At 28.6% G+C, this 19266-nt stretch overlaps 1 protein-coding gene across 2 annotated transcripts in view; it reads left to right on the forward strand.

The window, feature by feature from the left end:
• Positions 1-19266, forward strand: part of pot (zona pellucida domain protein papillote) — a 50217-nt gene that overhangs the window by 20602 nt on the left and 10349 nt on the right. For both annotated transcript variants that reach the window (XM_076532247.1, XM_003703005.3), the window contains one exon: positions 5097-5179. The gene's annotated coding sequence lies outside the window, so the exon portion shown is untranslated. The remainder of the gene's footprint in view (positions 1-5096; positions 5180-19266) is intronic.

A 19266-nucleotide genomic window follows, 5' to 3' on the forward strand; every position in this document is an offset into this window, starting at 1 on the left:
CCACATTCTCAAATCACCAAATTCTCAAATCACCACATTTTCAAATCCCTACATTCTCAAATCCCCACATTCTCAAATCCCCAAATTCCTAAATTCCTAAAATTTCCGAAATTCCCGAAATTCCCAAAATTCCCAAAATTCTCAAGTTTCCAAGTTTCTAAACTTCCATATTCTCAAATTGTTAAATTTCCAAATTTCTAAATTCCCAATTAATCAAATTAGGAAGTTTCCAAGTTATTAAATTCTCAAATTTCTAAATCTTTAAATCTCTAAATTTCCAAATTCCCAAATTCCAATACTACTATAAAACGATATACAAAATTCCTATCAACGTTTCGAAGTTTTGACCAATGAATCTCCAAATTGGTTCATTATCAATATCACTATTGGTTCATGGTCGTTAATAATAAAATTAATATTTACTTTGTACTAAACTATTTATTTTAAAGTAAAAAGTGTTGTTGCTAAAGAAAAGAGGAAATAGTTTTACAAGCAGCTGATGCAACACATGCGGTTTACAGTAGGTTAAGCAGTACTTGAAGATTGCACAAGTCCCATGCATCACTGAACCGTGAAAAAAATGTTTTTTCGATTTTTTTAATCCATTCTTTTATGCAAAGTAGAAGAGAAACTGGATTATAGAAAGGGATCAACACTTTCTACATCGTATTCTTTTATAAAGCTAACAAGATGACTCAAGTATCGTAAATTGTGCGGAAAGGTTTTCATAACAAAAAATAAGTGGTAAAATAATAAGATCAGTGCAGTTTACGATATATAGTCATGATAATAGGATAAAATATTCCATGAAAGTCTGCGTATTACTCATTTAGTATAATTTTGAATTGTTAATTAATCTACAATTTTTTATGATATAATTTATTGAAATTCAATAAATAACAAATCAGCTTAAGAAAAGACGAATTGACTGAATTAACAAATTAATTTGGTAAATAAGAAGTTAACTGAAGTAACAAATCAATTTGATAAATAATCAATTAGCTAAATTAACAAATCACCTTGATAAATAACAAATTACCTGAATTAACAAAGCAACTTGACAAACAACAAATAAACTGAAATAACAAATCAATTCGATAAATAACAAATTAATAAATGAACTTAGTTTTGTGTGAAACCGAGCATTATTTACATAAATACATAAAATGTCGTACATTAAGTTACCAACTTAAAACAAAATTGTATGTATACATTTAAAGATACAACTTCAATTTTTCAATTTTACATATATTTACAACTGCAGATACAATTACAATCTCACCACTTTTTAGGTTTTAGTATTTTGTTGTACAACATTGGTGAAATAGAAAGATTTGTCAATTATATTCTAAATAATAATTTATGGAGATTTTGTTTAAGTATGTATAAGAAACTATGCTGTACAAACAACTGCCATTTTCTGTCACGTAAAGATAAAACGTGGAGAGATTTTACGTGTTAAATGCAAATGTAATCGCATGTATAACAACAATAATAATGATTTTTTATCAATAGTGTTATTCCATAATAGTAAATTGATGAAATTCTATAATAATATTCGTTTGTTATAAATGGATATCTTCTATAGTGAATTCTATAATATCTTCTATAGTAGATTTTCAAGATACACTTCACCAATTTTAAAAAGCAAAACAAAAAAAATAAATCTACAGAAGTTATTAATTTTTCACGACTTTTGCATCCCAGTATAGTAAGTTAAAATGATAATAATACAAGATTGTATTAGATCTACATACTTAAATACATAAACGTATATTATAGTATTTATAATAATTGCTTTACAATTCATAGTAAAACTACCAGCAACAACCTAACAAATTAATCGTCCTAAAATAATAATAACAAGTACATAAATGCTCACAATTAAGAAACCTTATTTCATTATAACAATAGATATTAAAATTATCAATAAAAATATATAAAATCGAAGTAGTTATGTACATGCCACATAATACGATTATGTAAAATCATTTTCAAGTTATAAATGTATAGACAAATTCAATTTAACTTTATAAATGAAGTACGTCGTTAGACTTGCAACATTTAAAAATCTCTACAAGTTTTTATGTAATTTCAAATTTCTATGAACGTTTTGAAAACATTTCATGCTTCCTTTTATATTCCTCAAGCGTACGTGAGCTTCACTTTAAAAATCTTCTTGTTCCTTTCAGTGTTCAAGGACTTTCAAGGAACATTCACTATTTAATATTCAAACATCAGCTCTTTGCAAAGCTGTGAAACTTTAAAAATCATATTTTTTCCTGATGTCCTTGTCAAGTACATTTTCTTTTTAATTCTTTATCACTACACTTTTTATGAATTTAAATTCACTCACTCTTTGAGCACTTGCAGATAAGTGAGAAATAAGAACAGTATTGTAAGGAGGGTTTTAAGAATGACGTCGCCGATACTGGTGACGTGAATGTAATTAGTAATTCGGTAGTAAGTCGATTGTATCATGCGATATCTTTTCATCATTTGTTTTTCTTGGTTACGAGGTAACGAAGTATAATTTAAAAGAAAGGAGAGTCGTTGATAAGAGTTTGAATTGTTCACATCGTGGAATTTGTAAAAGCGTGGTTAATTGCGATAGGGTTTATTGTATTTCATGGTTTGAAGGTGTGAAGTTGTAATTTCGATTATTATTATTATTTCAATTAAAATAATTTTAAAATTTCTACAGTATGGTATTTTTAATAAATTGAAGAATTATAGTATGCATTAATAAATTGTAAAAGAATTATAAATTGAGGAATTACTAGAAAAGAGTAAATGATCTGTGTTATGTATAGTTATAGTGTAACGTATTACATAGATACAGCTTCTACTGTAGCATCCATTAGGTTGACGTTGTAATTATAAAATGGACGTGTGTAAAAGATCATACTACAATTCCAATTATTAACATTTTCAAATTGTGTATCTACCCTACTTGCTATTACATTACGATGTTATTCTTAATATTTGATTCTCTTACATACATATAGGTATATATTATTACGAATTTGTATTACAAATTCATTATGTTATAAATTTATTTTTAAAAACAAAATCATTTTAAAGATTTTCACTCGGAACTTTCACATATACTCTATTTCTACAATTAATTAATAATTATTACATAAGTATTTTTATTAGCTCTCTGTTTTGAAATAAAAATTCAATTTAATGTTATTATGCATATTTTGAAGACATAAATTTATAATAATCAAAGCAAATAAGAATACCAAAAAGATATAGTATTGTTTTAAGAATGTATTATTCCACAAAATCGATTCAAATAATGAAAATTAATAAAAATTTGAAATCTTACAGTTTACAAAAATATATTGTAACTCAAATGATGCTAATAACAAACACTATTTTGTGTTTTGCCAGTGAAACCAAACAAAATATAGAAAAGATTGCGTGATTTTTGTTGTCTCATAATATCGTGATAACGAATTTCGTAAAAGCGTCAATTGTTTATATCGAGTTATGTGATGAAGTTAAGTTAAGCTTATTATAATTACAGTCAGATTATAAAGTAATTTGTTGTATGCAATTTTTTCGTTAATGTTATATATGTATATTTTACTGAATCTTTTATTAAAATTATCTATGTAGTAAATATGTCTGATACATTCATGTATAGCCCATTTACTATTTTCCTAAACAAATGCAGACTTATTATTACATATACCTGAGTGTGTCAATAAAATATATACACACTATACTATTGTATATACAAACTGTATATACAATATTGTAAAAACAAACTGAGAGTATAGTGATCATATGTTGCCTCTTTTACAATTAAAAATATTCAAAATTATCAAAATTACAGTCATCTAACATTTTTACTCTCAGTATTATATTTGGTATATTCCCATTTAATTGGCCTACCCCGTATACATGATTTGTAATAATCAACAAAATAACTAAACATGAAGTACTGTTTTTAAATTTTCTTATCTTCAATAGTTCTAATTTCAAAAACATCGCACCGCAAGATACTAATGGCTTCTTTTCAGAGCGCATATCAAAAGATTAAGTTTTATTATAAATTACAGACTTCCTTTTACCATTTATGCGCATAAGGGTAATACTGTTACAAATCGACTACCAGTTAATTTTCAAACTGACTGTCAACCTACCAGTTAATTTTAAGACAAAAATTTTCAATTTGTTATCTGATATACTTAAACAGGTCACCGTATACGTATTTAAGTAGGTGTAACATGAACTGTATATTCAACAAACGCGAAGCCTCGAAATTTTATAAACTTGTGATCGTCTATAGGTTCCACAAACTTAGCTGGTTCCGTGGTTTTTCTTTTCTCAAATAATATTTCTAAACGTTTGTTATCATAACGTTGGCTCGGAAGAATCGAGGTCTTCACAAGAAGGTAGGCGTATGCGTGTAGAAGACAGGAAACAGTCGAGGTCGATATCGCGTCATCTTCATTTCATTTAATCGTTAAACGATCCACGAATAAAGAAAGAATAATTAACACTTTATAATCCGAACCTCCTATGCTTGTGAAAGCAAACGAAAAATACTGAAAACTCATTTTTTTAAGAGGATGACTATTAATAACCATAGTCACGAAATAACTGTATCTAATAATAACTTATAAAAATACTTTTCCTATTTCAAAAGCAGGCAAAACATCTTAATTCTTATGTTAAACAGACAGTTAAAGATATTCATATTAGCATACCCATATCCAGATATTTTCAGCTTGCAAAGAGAACAAATGTAAATTATGCAAAATCATCAAATAATCTTAATAACTGAATAAAATAAAATAGACATTATTTATAAATCTAAACTGACAGTTTCACATAAATCCATTTTCGAGAAAGGCTTAGCTTGTCTGACTCACCTATACAAAAAATAAAACTTCATTAAGATTTCGTACGCAGAAAATGTCATCTCGACATCATTCACACGCTTGTAGTCCTGTATCAGACTTAATCCTACCCACGGACATTTTATTTTTCGGATTTATATTTTTATTTGCACTTCATCCGGCTAAAAAGTAGCGAGGAGCTTATCGGGTATATAATTAAGCAAATTTTTTTATTTTCAGATCAGCGGCATGCGATCGTCGTAGCAAGCGTTGTGGGATAAGGGGAAGAGATTTCAATCGTTCGAGCGGCATAAGCGATAAACGTGAGTACCTATCAAACTAAAGAAACGATTATTCTCTTAAATGATATGTTATTATCAATCTGTATGTACGATATTATTAATTCACTTTATAAAATGAGCATTTAAGTGCTTCTTCTAACAGCAATATTTGTAAATTGTTGCGTCGTAGAATGACTCTTGCTGTGAGAGGATTGAACCGTAGTACATAAGTTTTAACGACTCAATAATTTAACGGTCTTTTCATTCTTTGAGACATATTTGTAGTTTCCAGTTAATAATTCTTTACCCGTAGCAGATATAGGGCCCAAGGAGTCATTACATTCTGGCCAGTTTTTCTTGATTTATTGTTAGTCATATCTGGTTTTCAGAATCCTTAGCCACAGTGTCTTATGTTTGCACTTTACCATTCATGTTGGGGTACTTCTTGGTTTGATTACTTGCTACGTCATTTTGTAGAAACCAGACCCACTTCATACGTCATGTCTATTTCCATCTCCACTCGAATTTAGCTAATCCAATGAAACTGTTCTCTCTCGCCAATGTCCCAAAAAATTGTACGCCCACTTCGAGCTTTGGTGAAATGTAAAACATCGTTGAAGAGACACTCTTGAACAGTCATCAAATACATAGTAAAATAAACGCTAGACATCCAAATTCATTTCTTATATACAGTCTACTTATATTTACTTATTGGTAATTTACCGATTCCATGCGTCGTTTAATCGTTGCTTACTGACACTGAAACGCACATTCAAAAATAAATAAAAAATGTGAACCAGTATGGCATTTTTTTCACGTTTTTAATATTTAGTGATGATTTTAAAATATATCTTAGTATTAGTAATATTATGTATAAATTTAAGTTTATACTCTTTAAGTTGAAATTCGTAAGTACTAATTTTGTTTTTATAACAATTTAAGACTTCTGAGATTCTCACGGTTTATTTTGATACGAAATTTATTATGACAGGTAAAATTTAAGGCTTCTAAATGTAATTCATGTTCAAATAAAATTCCTGCTTAACGAATTCTTTTGTTCTTAATGATCAATTGACTAATTTAGAAGCACAAAAAAGTATGGATCCGGTTTACATCCAGAAACCTTAAACTGGCATATGAAATTAATCTATTGAGAAGAAAACTTTCCGCTAATTTCTAATGGACAGTGTTTTTCCCGAATTTAATATGATAAACTATATTTATTAAATTATATTTTAAATGAAAATATATTTATTTCAAGAGTCATTGGTAAAAATTATTGTCACAAATCTCCTTACGTTCGCACAGTCTTTATAAAAGAAAATACATTGATCCTCGTTGCATTTCTACCGGTGTGTCACGCATTCTATAAGAAAATGGCGAAGTTTCAAACCTCAATTTTCAGCGAAACTGCGAGGTAGATTGCGTAAGGCAAAAAGAATACATGCATTTTCATTTTCATCCAAGGCAGCTGGAATCTTATAAATTATTACAACTAATTTTATTAACAGTTACAAAACTATATCGATATCCCTTAGATTCGAAGTGCATAAACGAAAAGGATGCAATTTTGAGTCCAGATATTTTTTTCTTTTTCTCTTTTGTTGAAGTCACGAAACTCGAGCCTGATTGCGAATATATTTAAAAATCGAAATAAAAAGACCATCGTAGAGTGGCAATTTGTCTTTTACGCGAAACAATGAGCATCCTCCATTCAACTATTGTCTGCAATATACACATTAATCGCGAAAATTTCGATCATTTTTCGAACAAATAAGAAAAACACACGCGTCGAGCTGTAAGTAAACAGTGATCCGTTCTATTTCATTCTTGAATCTCCATGTTTGGCATCGTTCGTTCCATCTTTGGCCGAAAAGAATTTTACTCTCCTTGGAAATCTTAATCGCTCCCACGGCTTTCCGAGAAAATCTGAAAAAATGAAAAGTATGTTATTAGATATATCAATAAATAATTCACTTTTCTTAGTATTCACAATATTCATTTTTCATATTTTATTTTAGAATATGGAAATGTAGTATCCGTACTATGACTTTCAAATTAATGATACTGAAAGCGTCCAGCAGTGGTCAACCCACGTCGTTTTACTCATGCAACTATGATTTAATTCTGAATAAATCCCCGAACACAATACAACAGAAGAAATGCTCCACCTAACCGTTATATTCTTTTGTTAAATAATGAAATATATAATATCTTGCTCAACGATAATACAACTCTTTTCTGTAATTATATCTTCAATTTGCCTAAGAAACTCCACTTTAATTTGTACTGAAGCACATCGTACTAATTATGATTATTTCGGTTGCACAAATCTAGTTGTAAATTACGTTAACTCTGTTAACATAATTATTAAAATGCTTTATTAAACGCACTATTAAAACGCTTCGTAACCAACATTCTTTAACTCTTAATTATGTTATAATTTAATCCCATTACCGTTTTATTATTTAAATTTTAATTTCCGTCTTATTTGTTCCATTTAATTCTTCCCATCTTCTTCCGAAACATTCATTGTGTATAAAAAAAGTATATCTTATCTTATAAATACACTATAAATAAATTATTAGTATTAATATAACAAACAATGTAGTATTAACGTTAAACGTAGATTACTTTTTAAAGTAGAAAATCATGCCAAATTAGAAACAAATACGTTTCACACTTAATCTCCCGTTATTCAAGTTGTAAAAAATACGCCAGTTGTGAATTATCTATACTCTTTGAATTTGAGGTTAATCTACAAATTCTAATCTTCTAGCAATGTCATCTGCACCTTATGAAAAATCCCCTCTTCTTTTATTGCAGTTTTTCAATCTATAAAGATACCGAAGAACTCAAGTGTATTATTCAGCAAAAAAGTACAACGTGCGTATAAACGTGTAATTTTCTATAATCTATGTATCGTGAGATTTCCAGTTTATGTAATATCGCAAAATATTTCCCGTGAAAACGGATAGCACATTTGATGACACGCATCAGTGAAGCTATTTTTGAGAAAGCTGCTTTCTGTTCATTTTACTAATTTACAATCGTACAATGTATCGATATAAAATTGTATTTGTAACTTCAAACAATTTTAGTATCATACAAGACAAACAACATGAAAAAATTTTGAAATAATGAAATAAAATGACGCTGTGAAAAGCGAAACGCATGGAAAGAATCTCAAACTTTGTCAATTTGAAAATGCTAAAAATTATAAATGTTTTTGTTTAAAAATTTCTAAATTTCGTAAATCAGAATTTTCAGAAGTTTAAGAATTTAAAAATTTAAAAATTTGCTCATTTTCAAACTGTATTCTTAAGTTTAGACACTCAATCATTTTTAGATTTACTAATTGTTCCTAACTTTACAAACGTTAAACATTAAAAATTTGAAATTTTCCAAATGTGAAATTTTAATTTACAATATTTTAAATGTTGTCAATTTCAAAGAATTTATCAAATGTTTCAAAGTTTAAAGTATTTCAAACTTGTTCACAGCATGAAAGAATAACAAATGCAACAACATTTCCATTAATTTAAGAATCAATGAACGTTCTCTAGCCGTAAAAATTTGTTATCATTCGTTCTTTATAATATTATTGATATAGGTGCTAATGTATAATGCGTTAAATTTAGTCGATGATTACAACACGCATATGTAATAATACGTGCCAAAAGCAACGAAAATAAACATATTTTAATGAGATCAACAATTACCTTTACTGATTTATAGTATTTGCAGACTGTAAAATTAACAAACAACTTGTCGATATTGTCATTTTCTACGTTGTAAACAAACTTCTTCACAAATACTTGAAAAATGTACAAATTTAATTTTCTCGAAAATTAAGTCGCGTAAGGTAAAATTTTATTTTATATCTTTGACTTATTTTTTCATGTAGATTCACCCTCTCCTCAATTGTACCACTATTTAAGAGACACCCTGTACTATGCCTAGGTTATATTAGACGATTTAGTTAAGTATTAATTTCTTGTCAACTGCCTCAAACACGTGGTCACTATTGCTACCCATCAGATTGCTAAGGTTGTACTAGGTTGGCGCACTGTCAACTCAAAAGACGTGTTTTCGCGTGTTGTTGACACATACTGAGAAATAATGGTCCAAAAGAGAATGTAATCCTTTGTTGCATTTTGTTGCAAACATGCTATATGAAATAATATACTATGAAACTTTTGTATTTTATTAAGGAGGTATCGTGACTTTCAAATTCAGAAGCTAAAATATTGATAAATATGAAAAACAATGTAATTCGAGAAAAAAAATTTATTGTATTTTACATAATTTTTAATGTAACATTCATATAAAGTCAGTAAAATATACCAATAATATAACATACACGAAGAACAAATATGTTATCTATTAATTATTGGAAATAGACTATGGATGAGGAATGCACTCGCTCTTTTTCACTTTTGTTAGTGTAAACCATATTATATTCTTCTATAATATTTTCGTATTTTTAAGAAAATTTAAACTAACGTTATCAAATTTTAATAAATATTATACCTTCAGTATATATCTTTCCTATATTTTACATATTAAGTACTACGATTTTAAATAAAGTTATCTGTTTTGGCTTGAGTAAACATTTTGAAACTTCATTAGTGTTTAAATATTATTATTATTTATATTTAGCCGAATTTTAAGAAATTCATAACATAGTATGTCTGTGATGCAACCAAACATATGATAAACTATGTCTATGCTTTATTTGTGTCAAACATAAATGGAGAGCTAAATTCATAATTACCGAAATTGTTCAAAATGTTTTTCATTTTTACTAATCTTTCTTTGAATTTTTCCAAAACGTTGCAAATTGAAAATATTTTATCATACATATTTCCTTAAATCAATTTTATAAATAAAAAGTGATGTTTTCCCAAGTTTTATTATAAACTTCCTACATGTTCTATATTTTTGCAAGTTATATCATTTTACTCTTTTTTACATTTCTATTCATAATTAATCGTAATTACTTTTGTTATATTTCATCGTTACTATCGTTTGAAAAGAAAGACCTTTTTACAAATACTTAAAAAATATTGAAATTTTCTTGAAGGTGAAGCATCACAAGGTAAAATTTTCTTCAATAATATTTTGAAAATACCTTGCACAGTTAATATTTTTCAATTATTACAAAGAAAAATTGTCAACTGTAAAGAAAAATTGTATTCTATATTTTTTATTTATTTTACCATATTTCGTCTTTTTGGTTGCACCAGCATTTCCGAAATATCCTGTACAGTTAATGTTTTTCAAATCTTGCGATGTTCAATTATCTACGGATAGTATACGTACTAGCTCGCCATTGATTCTGTGTAAAGGGAGCATTACCACGGCATCCTAACGGTGCGAGTGCATCGAAGCATGCCAGAACTTTCCTTCGTGATCCCGCATCACGCTACGCAAAGAACAGAGAGTTTCGGATAGGCCAGGAAGTATCATAACGATTGCACACATCATGCAAGACTTCCATTACGAAGTCCAGTGCCGTCCAACTTTGGTTGGAGCGCGACACGGAAGAAATTTGATCCTTTAATCATTTCTGTTGGATGCTGATCCTTTGCGATGCGGTTTAGTCTTACTGCATCCTTGAAATTTCATTTTTCTTCGTTACTTGTTAACTTTACCTTTCTTGAAACAGATTACAAAGTCACAAATTTTATTTAGGTTATGTTATCGTTTCTGCAATATTACGTTTAGGGTTAGATTAAATGTTAACTTGTTTTTATTGGATAGCTTGTTGATATAACATGGAGAAAGATAGTAGAACAAATTATTGTAATTGAAATAAAAAATCTTACTGTATCCTTGAAATTCTACTTTTTTGCATTGTTTGTTAACTTTACTATTCTTGAAACAGATTACAAAGTCGCAAACATTACTTAGGTTATGTTATCATTTCTACAATATTATGTTTAGGTTAGGTTAAATATTAATATTTGTTTATTAGATAACTTGAAGATATACCGTTGAGAAAAGTAATAGAAATGATTGTCATAGTTGTAGTAAAAAATTTTCTTATGAGATTCATTGTTTCGAAGCGATAGCATTTTAAGTAGTGATGGATTTAAGTGCTGGTGAAAGTAATTCGTGAACAATTTTTGGATGTGTTAAAGTAATATATGAAATGATTGTTTTATTAATGTATTATCTTACTTAGTTAGTGTTTATTTGAAATAGATGCGCGTTAGTTTACTTAAACGCAAAAATGATGCTTCTGTGGATCAGTGGTTCTCAACCAGTGGAGGTTTGCTATTACTGCTACTCGAAACGTGAAACTGAATTTAATACAGAAACTCTTTGCAATATGCAATTTTAACACAAACTAAACTTTCAACGTAAAAAAATAAATATAGAAGAAAAACTTGAGTTCGGATCAAATTTACGTTTAGGATGTGGTAAAACAGATTGAAATATAAAAAAACTGATTATGTGATTATGTTAAATTGATTGCGAAATTGAGAAATTCCTAAAACCCCAAATTTTCGAATTGTCAAATCACTAAATTTCCAGATTTCTATACTTATATATTTTTTAATTTCTTAAATTCTCAAATGCTCTAGTTTTCAAACTTTGAAACCTTTCCCAAACTTTCAAATCTTCAAACTCTTAAATTTTCAGAGATCCAAATTTTTAAATCTTCAAATTCCAAATTTCCGTGACTTCCAAATGTAGAAATTCCTAATTTGCCTAAATCTCTAAATTCCTAAATGCCAACTACCTCAATCGTCAAATTTCTAAATTCTTACAATTAGATTCGCAAATATCTTATATCAAATTCAACCTTTTTTGTGAAATTCAAACTTATTATTTGAATAATTTATTTCATAGGGGTAAAAAGTTATTTGAATTTTATACAGAAAATTTATATAACGTCCTTAAAATAAAAATAACAAATCAATTAACATAATTCATTGATAGAGTAATATAAAATTGAAATAACTAATTATTTGAATAATTCATATTTGAAGTAACTAATAACTAAAGGAATTCATTGTTGGAATAAATTATAATTGAAATAATTCATTGCCGGAACAATTTATAATCAAAATAATCCATAAATAATACAATTCATTATTTGAATTTTTCCTTTCGTTTCAGACAAGTATTTAAATACCAAAAATGTTCTACTGAATTTAATTCCATCATTTTCAAACCTCGATTCCCACGATTACTCTCCATCAAAATATTTCCTTAGATAAAACATTATTAACGACGAAAGAAATCGCACAGTAACATTAGGTTCAGTACACGAACGTAAATAAAGATTCGAATGAAATTTAATATTGAAACCATTAAAGAGATACTTAATTACATGGATTAACAACTATTGAAAATTACATGAATGCAATTGATTGCAGAAATACCTGTACACCATTACATCGATTCAGACACAGATATCCTGACTTCTAGCAGATGTACCGTAAATCGGATTCAAAGAAAGCGTGGTGCGAGACGAAATTTCCTGGAATTTTTCTTGCATTAGTATTCCTAGCTTACATCAGAGACGCGATTGAATTTCGCGGTGGGTAAGGCTGTAAAAAATCCATTCTGCAGAATTCTTAAAATTCCTCAGGAGTTCCATTCAATTTTGACAGCTTAAATTAAATCGACATGTTTTATGAGCTCTAATAGATTCACTTTTCTCAATCTGGAAGTCAGTTTAGTAAACCTAAAATTGCAGGATGCTGCATGGATCCGCCATTAAAATAAGGAAAGTAAATATAAGGTGAAGTGGGGTAAGTTCGTAAACGGGGCAAGTGCGTATACAAGCTATTTTTATTACAATATGAGCGAAATTTCTCCATTTAGTATGTTTGTTTCCTTGTTTTGTTTCACTACATCCCCTTTTATATTTCAGCTAAGAGTACTTATTTGCAGTATAGAGTACTTGCATAATGCAGTAAAAAGCATTTTATAGCAGATTTGTTAATAATTCTGCTCTTGCCCCATTGAACATGAAATAAAGTTTCAAAGTATTTTTAACTTCAAGTTACGCTCTTACCCCATTTTCGGGGAAAGTGCAAAGTAGTTGACATTTCAAACAATTCCCTATCAAAATCAAAATGTACAAGGAAAAACAAGGTCCTAGTTAATATTGATTAAATAGTAGTAATTGTGCAAGGCGTTCGATATCGACAGCGTTAAGTATTTACATAGCAGACTAAAAATACTTACGTTTAAATATCAACTTTACAAAAATTAGTCTGTACTTACCCCACTTCACTTTAACACAAGGAGAATAGAATGTCTTGTCTGTCCAAGATTTACTCGATTTTGACTGTTTACTACTCCAAATATTCTGCTTTACTTTATTTGTAACAGTACGCCATTAAAATAAGAAAAGTTACCTGTTACATTAACAGAATTGAAGGTTATATTTGTCTAAAATACTGGGTTTTGATTATTTATCACTCAAAATATTCTTCTTTACTTTATTTGTAACAGTACGCCATTAAAATAAGAAAAGTTACCTGTTATATTAACAAAATTGAAAGTTATATTTGTCTAAAATACTGGGTTTTGATTATTTATCACTCAAAATATTCTTCTTTACTTTATTTGTAACAGTACGCCATTAAAATAAGAAAAGTTACCTGTTACATTAACAGAATTGAAGGTTATATTTGTCTAAAATACTGGGTTTTGATTATTTATCACTCAAAATATTCTTCTTTACTTTATTTGTAACAGTACGCCATTAAAATAAGAGAAGTAACCTATTACACTAACAGAATAAAAAGTTATGTCTGTCCAAAATACTCGGTTTGACTATTTATTACTGAAAATATTCTTCTCTACTGTACTTATAATAAATCCGCCATTTAAGTAAGAAAAACAAGTATGACACTAGCAAAATTAAAGTTTTTTCGTCTATCCAAAATACTCGGGTGTTTTGACTGTTAATATTCTTCCTTACTTTATTTTTGTGGATGTTAAATAATTTTGTTCATCGATGAATTCATGTTGAAGAAATGAAAATAAAATTCATTGACAAGTCCCTCGAAGAAAAAATAATTATTTTGGTAAATTTTCTTCGACAAAAAGAAATTGTTTGCGTAGTTGATGTTTGTCTTTCATATAAATCTACCATCATTCTTTTTCTTGTACAAAACTTCACATCTTTACTTCTTCTACAAAAATCCTTTCTTATAAAAAATATTTAAAATCCATCTTTGGTCCTTATGCAAAAACCTTTTCCTTATAAAAGAAAGTTTAAACCCATCTTTAGTCCTCATACAAAAACCTTTTCCTTGTTCAAAATTTTAAATTCCTCGTCAATATCGGAAATCCCTAAAGGTTATATTATAAAAAGTAATTTTGTAGAATATCTCGTAGAAGTGTTAGAAAAACATAGATAAATAAAAAATTGAAAATGTAAATTGTGTACATAGTCAGACACATAGATCACTTAGAAGTGACTAAGGTTTAAATATTCTTCCATTTTTGCCGTTCGTCATCAACGATTGGATCAGCGAATCGTATACAGGAAATGGTAATAGTTGTTCGTTGTAAATTCAGTTTCCGTGACGACTGCAGTGAATCACGCGTTTATACATCAAGCAGGAACATCATTGTTTAATTTATACCAGAAACGATTTGTACGCGTATTAGGAATTATTGTCGTACGTGAGGATACTTGAAACCAAGGTGGCAACGTTGTATATGGGGTGTCTGACTTATTGTGGTGCGGGTTAACTCCTTGCATTAAAATCTATTTGGTGGATGCATGAGATGTAACGAATTATACACTGCTACAATAATAAGGCGAGTAAAAATGTTAATATATCAATTGTTACGCATTTAGCGATATTTAGCTCTGCAAATTACAATTAGACTTAAATTGAACAAAAACTAAAAGCAAACTTAAATTGTAGAAACATTAAATAAAATTTAAATTGAACAAGAGTTAAATTAAAATTAAATTGAACTGATCATTCAATCATACTCAACGCGAAAAAAATTAAATTACACTAAAATTGAACAAGAAATAAATAAAATTTAAATTGAACAAGAATTAAATCAAACTTACACTGAACTCAACACTCAATCATACTTAAATCCAACAAAAAATAAATTAAACTTAAATTGTACAGAAACTAAATAAAATTTAAATTGAAGGAGTATTAAATATTACTTAATTTTGAAGCTAGTTTTTATTTTAAAAACTGGTGAAATCTATTAATACATCATCATCATTATAATTAATCGAGTCTGTTTCACCTCCGATTCAATGTGTTACGTAATAATGACTTATTTTATTTTCATACAAACGATTTCAACCGAACATTCATAGAAATTGAATAAAATCAAAAAACATAATAGTAGACTAATGAACGTAATAAACATAATATAATTCTTGTTAAAAGAATTGTAAATGAAATGTATAGCTACTAGTTATTTCATAAAAGTGTATAATACGTTGGTGCAAAATGCATGCATAAATTCGACGTAACAGTAAAACCATCGATCTTCCAGCTTTCAGTTCCACTTTTCCTTTCATCGTGCAGTGAAGCAACACGCTCAAAAACTCCGTCCTCGGTTTTGTAATCCGACGTAAATTGCCGTCACCGTTAAGAAATGAGCACAGACTGCCTGAATGATACTGGTTTCTTATTGAACACTGTAGCACGAACGAGAACGAATAAAAATCGGATCGAACAACCACGGTGAACGTCGACTTTGAATTCCATTCACGACCAATCTGATCTGACATTGAAGATCGTAATCCATTATGGCTGTTTACGCCCTACAGGAAAATGGAACGTCGGAGAACGATTTGATGCATTTAGCAAGTGACGTTTACCACTCCCTGAGCAATATAAATAATAAGGAAATAAATAAAGTGTAGAAATATATCTCTTTCTGATTTTTGCTTGAAATCGTAGTTCTGTTAGAAAAAGAGAAATAATAGCAAAGCATTTCAGTCATTGATGTATTCATTTTGTAATGTTTCTGTCAAGTTTAAAACTCGAAAACTTCACTTATGTAATCTTCATTTTATTTGTATTTCAATTTGAACGCTCTTTTTTTGAGGCTGTTATAAGACAACACACCTACTTTTTCTTTCGCTCGACAACTATAATATTACAAGCTTTACGTGATTAATTGCAGTTGATATCGCAAAGTCATTAGAACAACAACCGTCTAATGTAAACATCATTTAATTAATTTTACCGTGTACTATGTGTAAAATAACTGTATACGTTCAAAACCAACAGATTACGTTGTAGTTTATAAACCACATCCGTAGGAAAATCGGGGTGAGTTGCAATTACGATGCAAAGTTTACTGTTTAAAATAGAATTTTGGAAATGAAGTCTGAGTTGGCTTGACGATATACACTGTACACCTATGTACAGAACTTGTTTCTACTTTGTTTATGCAATACCAAGTCGTTAAAATTTTTGTGGTTTTTGATACAAATAGCAATTTTTTGCATTTCTTTTTTACGTAAATCTTTCTTTCCCGACAATCTGGTAAATGTAAACAAACTATAGTTACTGCATTTGAATTAGTGCTTCTTCAGCTGCATTTGTGTTTGAATAATACGAGCATAGGCTATCCTACTTTGAACTTATAATTTATTCATAATGTCAATCAAGATCATCTGTTGCACAAGAAGAACGTAATCTTAATTCAATATATTAATTAATTGTTTGATTAATAATCAATGAATTAATTTAAATTATGCGAACCTATGAAATACATGTAGAGGTATTATACTTCTCCCACTGCTTAAAACAGTAATTAATAACGTTATGGATAACAGTTGATAACAAATTATTAATAATACTTTATAATATAATTAATTTAAAACCGCAGAATAAAAATGTATCCACACAGATTTATCACAAAATATAAATAAAATAAGAATTCTCAATTCATCGCTGGTTATTTAAGAGTAATGCAAGCTTCTGAATTAACATATCTTGTTTTTCAAAAGAATTTTCGTTTAATTGAAACAAGAGCTATCAAAAGAAGAAAGATGATATCTTGAATATGGGATTTAACTGGCATGGAATACAGAATATAATAACTAACCCCGGTTTCCAATACTTAAAATATTACGTAATTTCAGTAAAATTAAGGTGTTCGTGTACATATCCTCTTGAGAGAAAAATCACACGAGAAAGCATTTCTCGTTGGAAATTATTTGCAGCTGAATGATACAATAAAACGTCGATACTTTCCTGTTAAATACATTTCCGGGTAAGAACTTCCTTTGCTCACAAATATTACTCGCAAAAAACATAGATGAGCTACAAGAAAACACCGCATGATATTCGCTCTTCGTAATTTTCCACTGCGCCCCAATTCCAGGAAAATATCGAGATTCTGTAGTAATTTTCTACGTAATACATCCTTGCGAGAATTGCTTTCGATATCTTCTTAAATTTTACTTTAAATAGATAGATAGTTTTATGTGAAATGATACATTATAATATAATTAATTTGAAATCAAGATTTGATTTAACTATTGTATAATGATTTATCAAGGTATAAGCAAAGTGAAGATTCTTAATTAACCCACTATTAAAAAGTAGCTTTTGTTAAAGGATCGTTGACCATGTACAAATTTCTGAACCAATCTTATGCAATTCGTGCCTTTCGGGCACATTCAGTCGACCTGAGACCGAGTTGCGGATTTTAAGGCAATTACGTCAATGAGAGCAGTGAAACGTTCACTTTCCTTTTTACTCTTTTAGCGTTGACTTTTTTTCAGCTCGAGATATTTGATATTTGTAGCATATTCTTGCCTTGATTCATAATGAGACTATGTGGGGCGCAGCTGAAGTGCCTTACGGGCATTCAGCTGTCAAGGTTTAATAAAATAATTTAATAGACTATTTCGATTTATTGCTATTGTTATTAATTTTCGTAGAACTCAAAATTTTTTAATTATTTAGCCAAATTAAATTCGTAGCAGAAATCAGTTGTGATACCCATAACCAACTAAAATTGCGGATTTTCAAATCCACATTCTAAAATTGTGGATTTTAAAATAAGTTTAAAACACGCTTTATCTTTTGTATCATTCTTATAAAACAGAATAATTGTATATTTTAAATGATTATATAGTAAGTATCGTCACCACTAATTTGTACTAATAACACTTACCGAATAACAAAGTACTGATTTTGTACAGATTCATGATTAAATTCTGTTAAATACATGCAACATAATATATTATAAAATTCTTGTGTCTTATCAAACTTAAATTACTATGCAAACAAATTATTGTGTCGAACATACTTTTCATAATTTACGAAATTATTGAAAATATTTCTTATACACTTAACAAATTTTTACTATGCTTTCTCAAAATGTTTCGATATTATATTACTTCTTCTTAAATAATTGTTTCTTTAAAAAAATATTTATTCTCCTTAAATAATTGTTTGTCAAAAATATATTTATTCATTATTTTCATTAGCGTTATAATACTTACCAGAGTTTAAAAATACATGTTTCTTTAAAATTAAAAAAATCATACGAGAGGTTATTTGCACATTCTAAATATAGAATTTTTTATTATCATTTTGAGGGCATTCAAATGTCTCATCATTTTTATTAGCTGTTTCTGTCTGAAGTGCCTATTGTTTGCAAATATTATTAAAATGAATTAATATGATACCTAAGAATAAATAGTAATTAACTTCAACTTAATTTTACAATATCTTTTTAAAGATTCCTTCGGACCAAGAATCGTAATGAACGTGTGTTTGTTAATTAACATAATTTCAGTGTCACTTGTTGCAACACAGTAAATCAACAGCATTTTAAATTGTATAGCGATTTCCCACGTTATTTTTGAGATTACATCGAAGAGCATGATGCATCACATTATGTAGCTAATCAGACCATCAAACCTGTAATTGTTCATAAAAGTTTTAGTTTCTAATGTATGCGTTTACTAAATATTGTTATTCTACACTTACTAATGAAAGTATCGTAAATCTGACACGTGTACACCTTAACTGATGAAACCAGTAAATGCATAAATCACTAATCAAAAATTCGTAATCAACATACCATAAAGTAAGACGAAATGCTTTAAATGTATTTGAAAATGATTATGATATTAAATTGTAATA

The sequence above is a fragment of the Megachile rotundata genome, chromosome 5 (genome assembly GCF_050947335.1).
Source record: "Megachile rotundata isolate GNS110a chromosome 5, iyMegRotu1, whole genome shotgun sequence".
Classification (NCBI taxonomy): domain Eukaryota; kingdom Metazoa; phylum Arthropoda; class Insecta; order Hymenoptera; family Megachilidae; genus Megachile; species Megachile rotundata.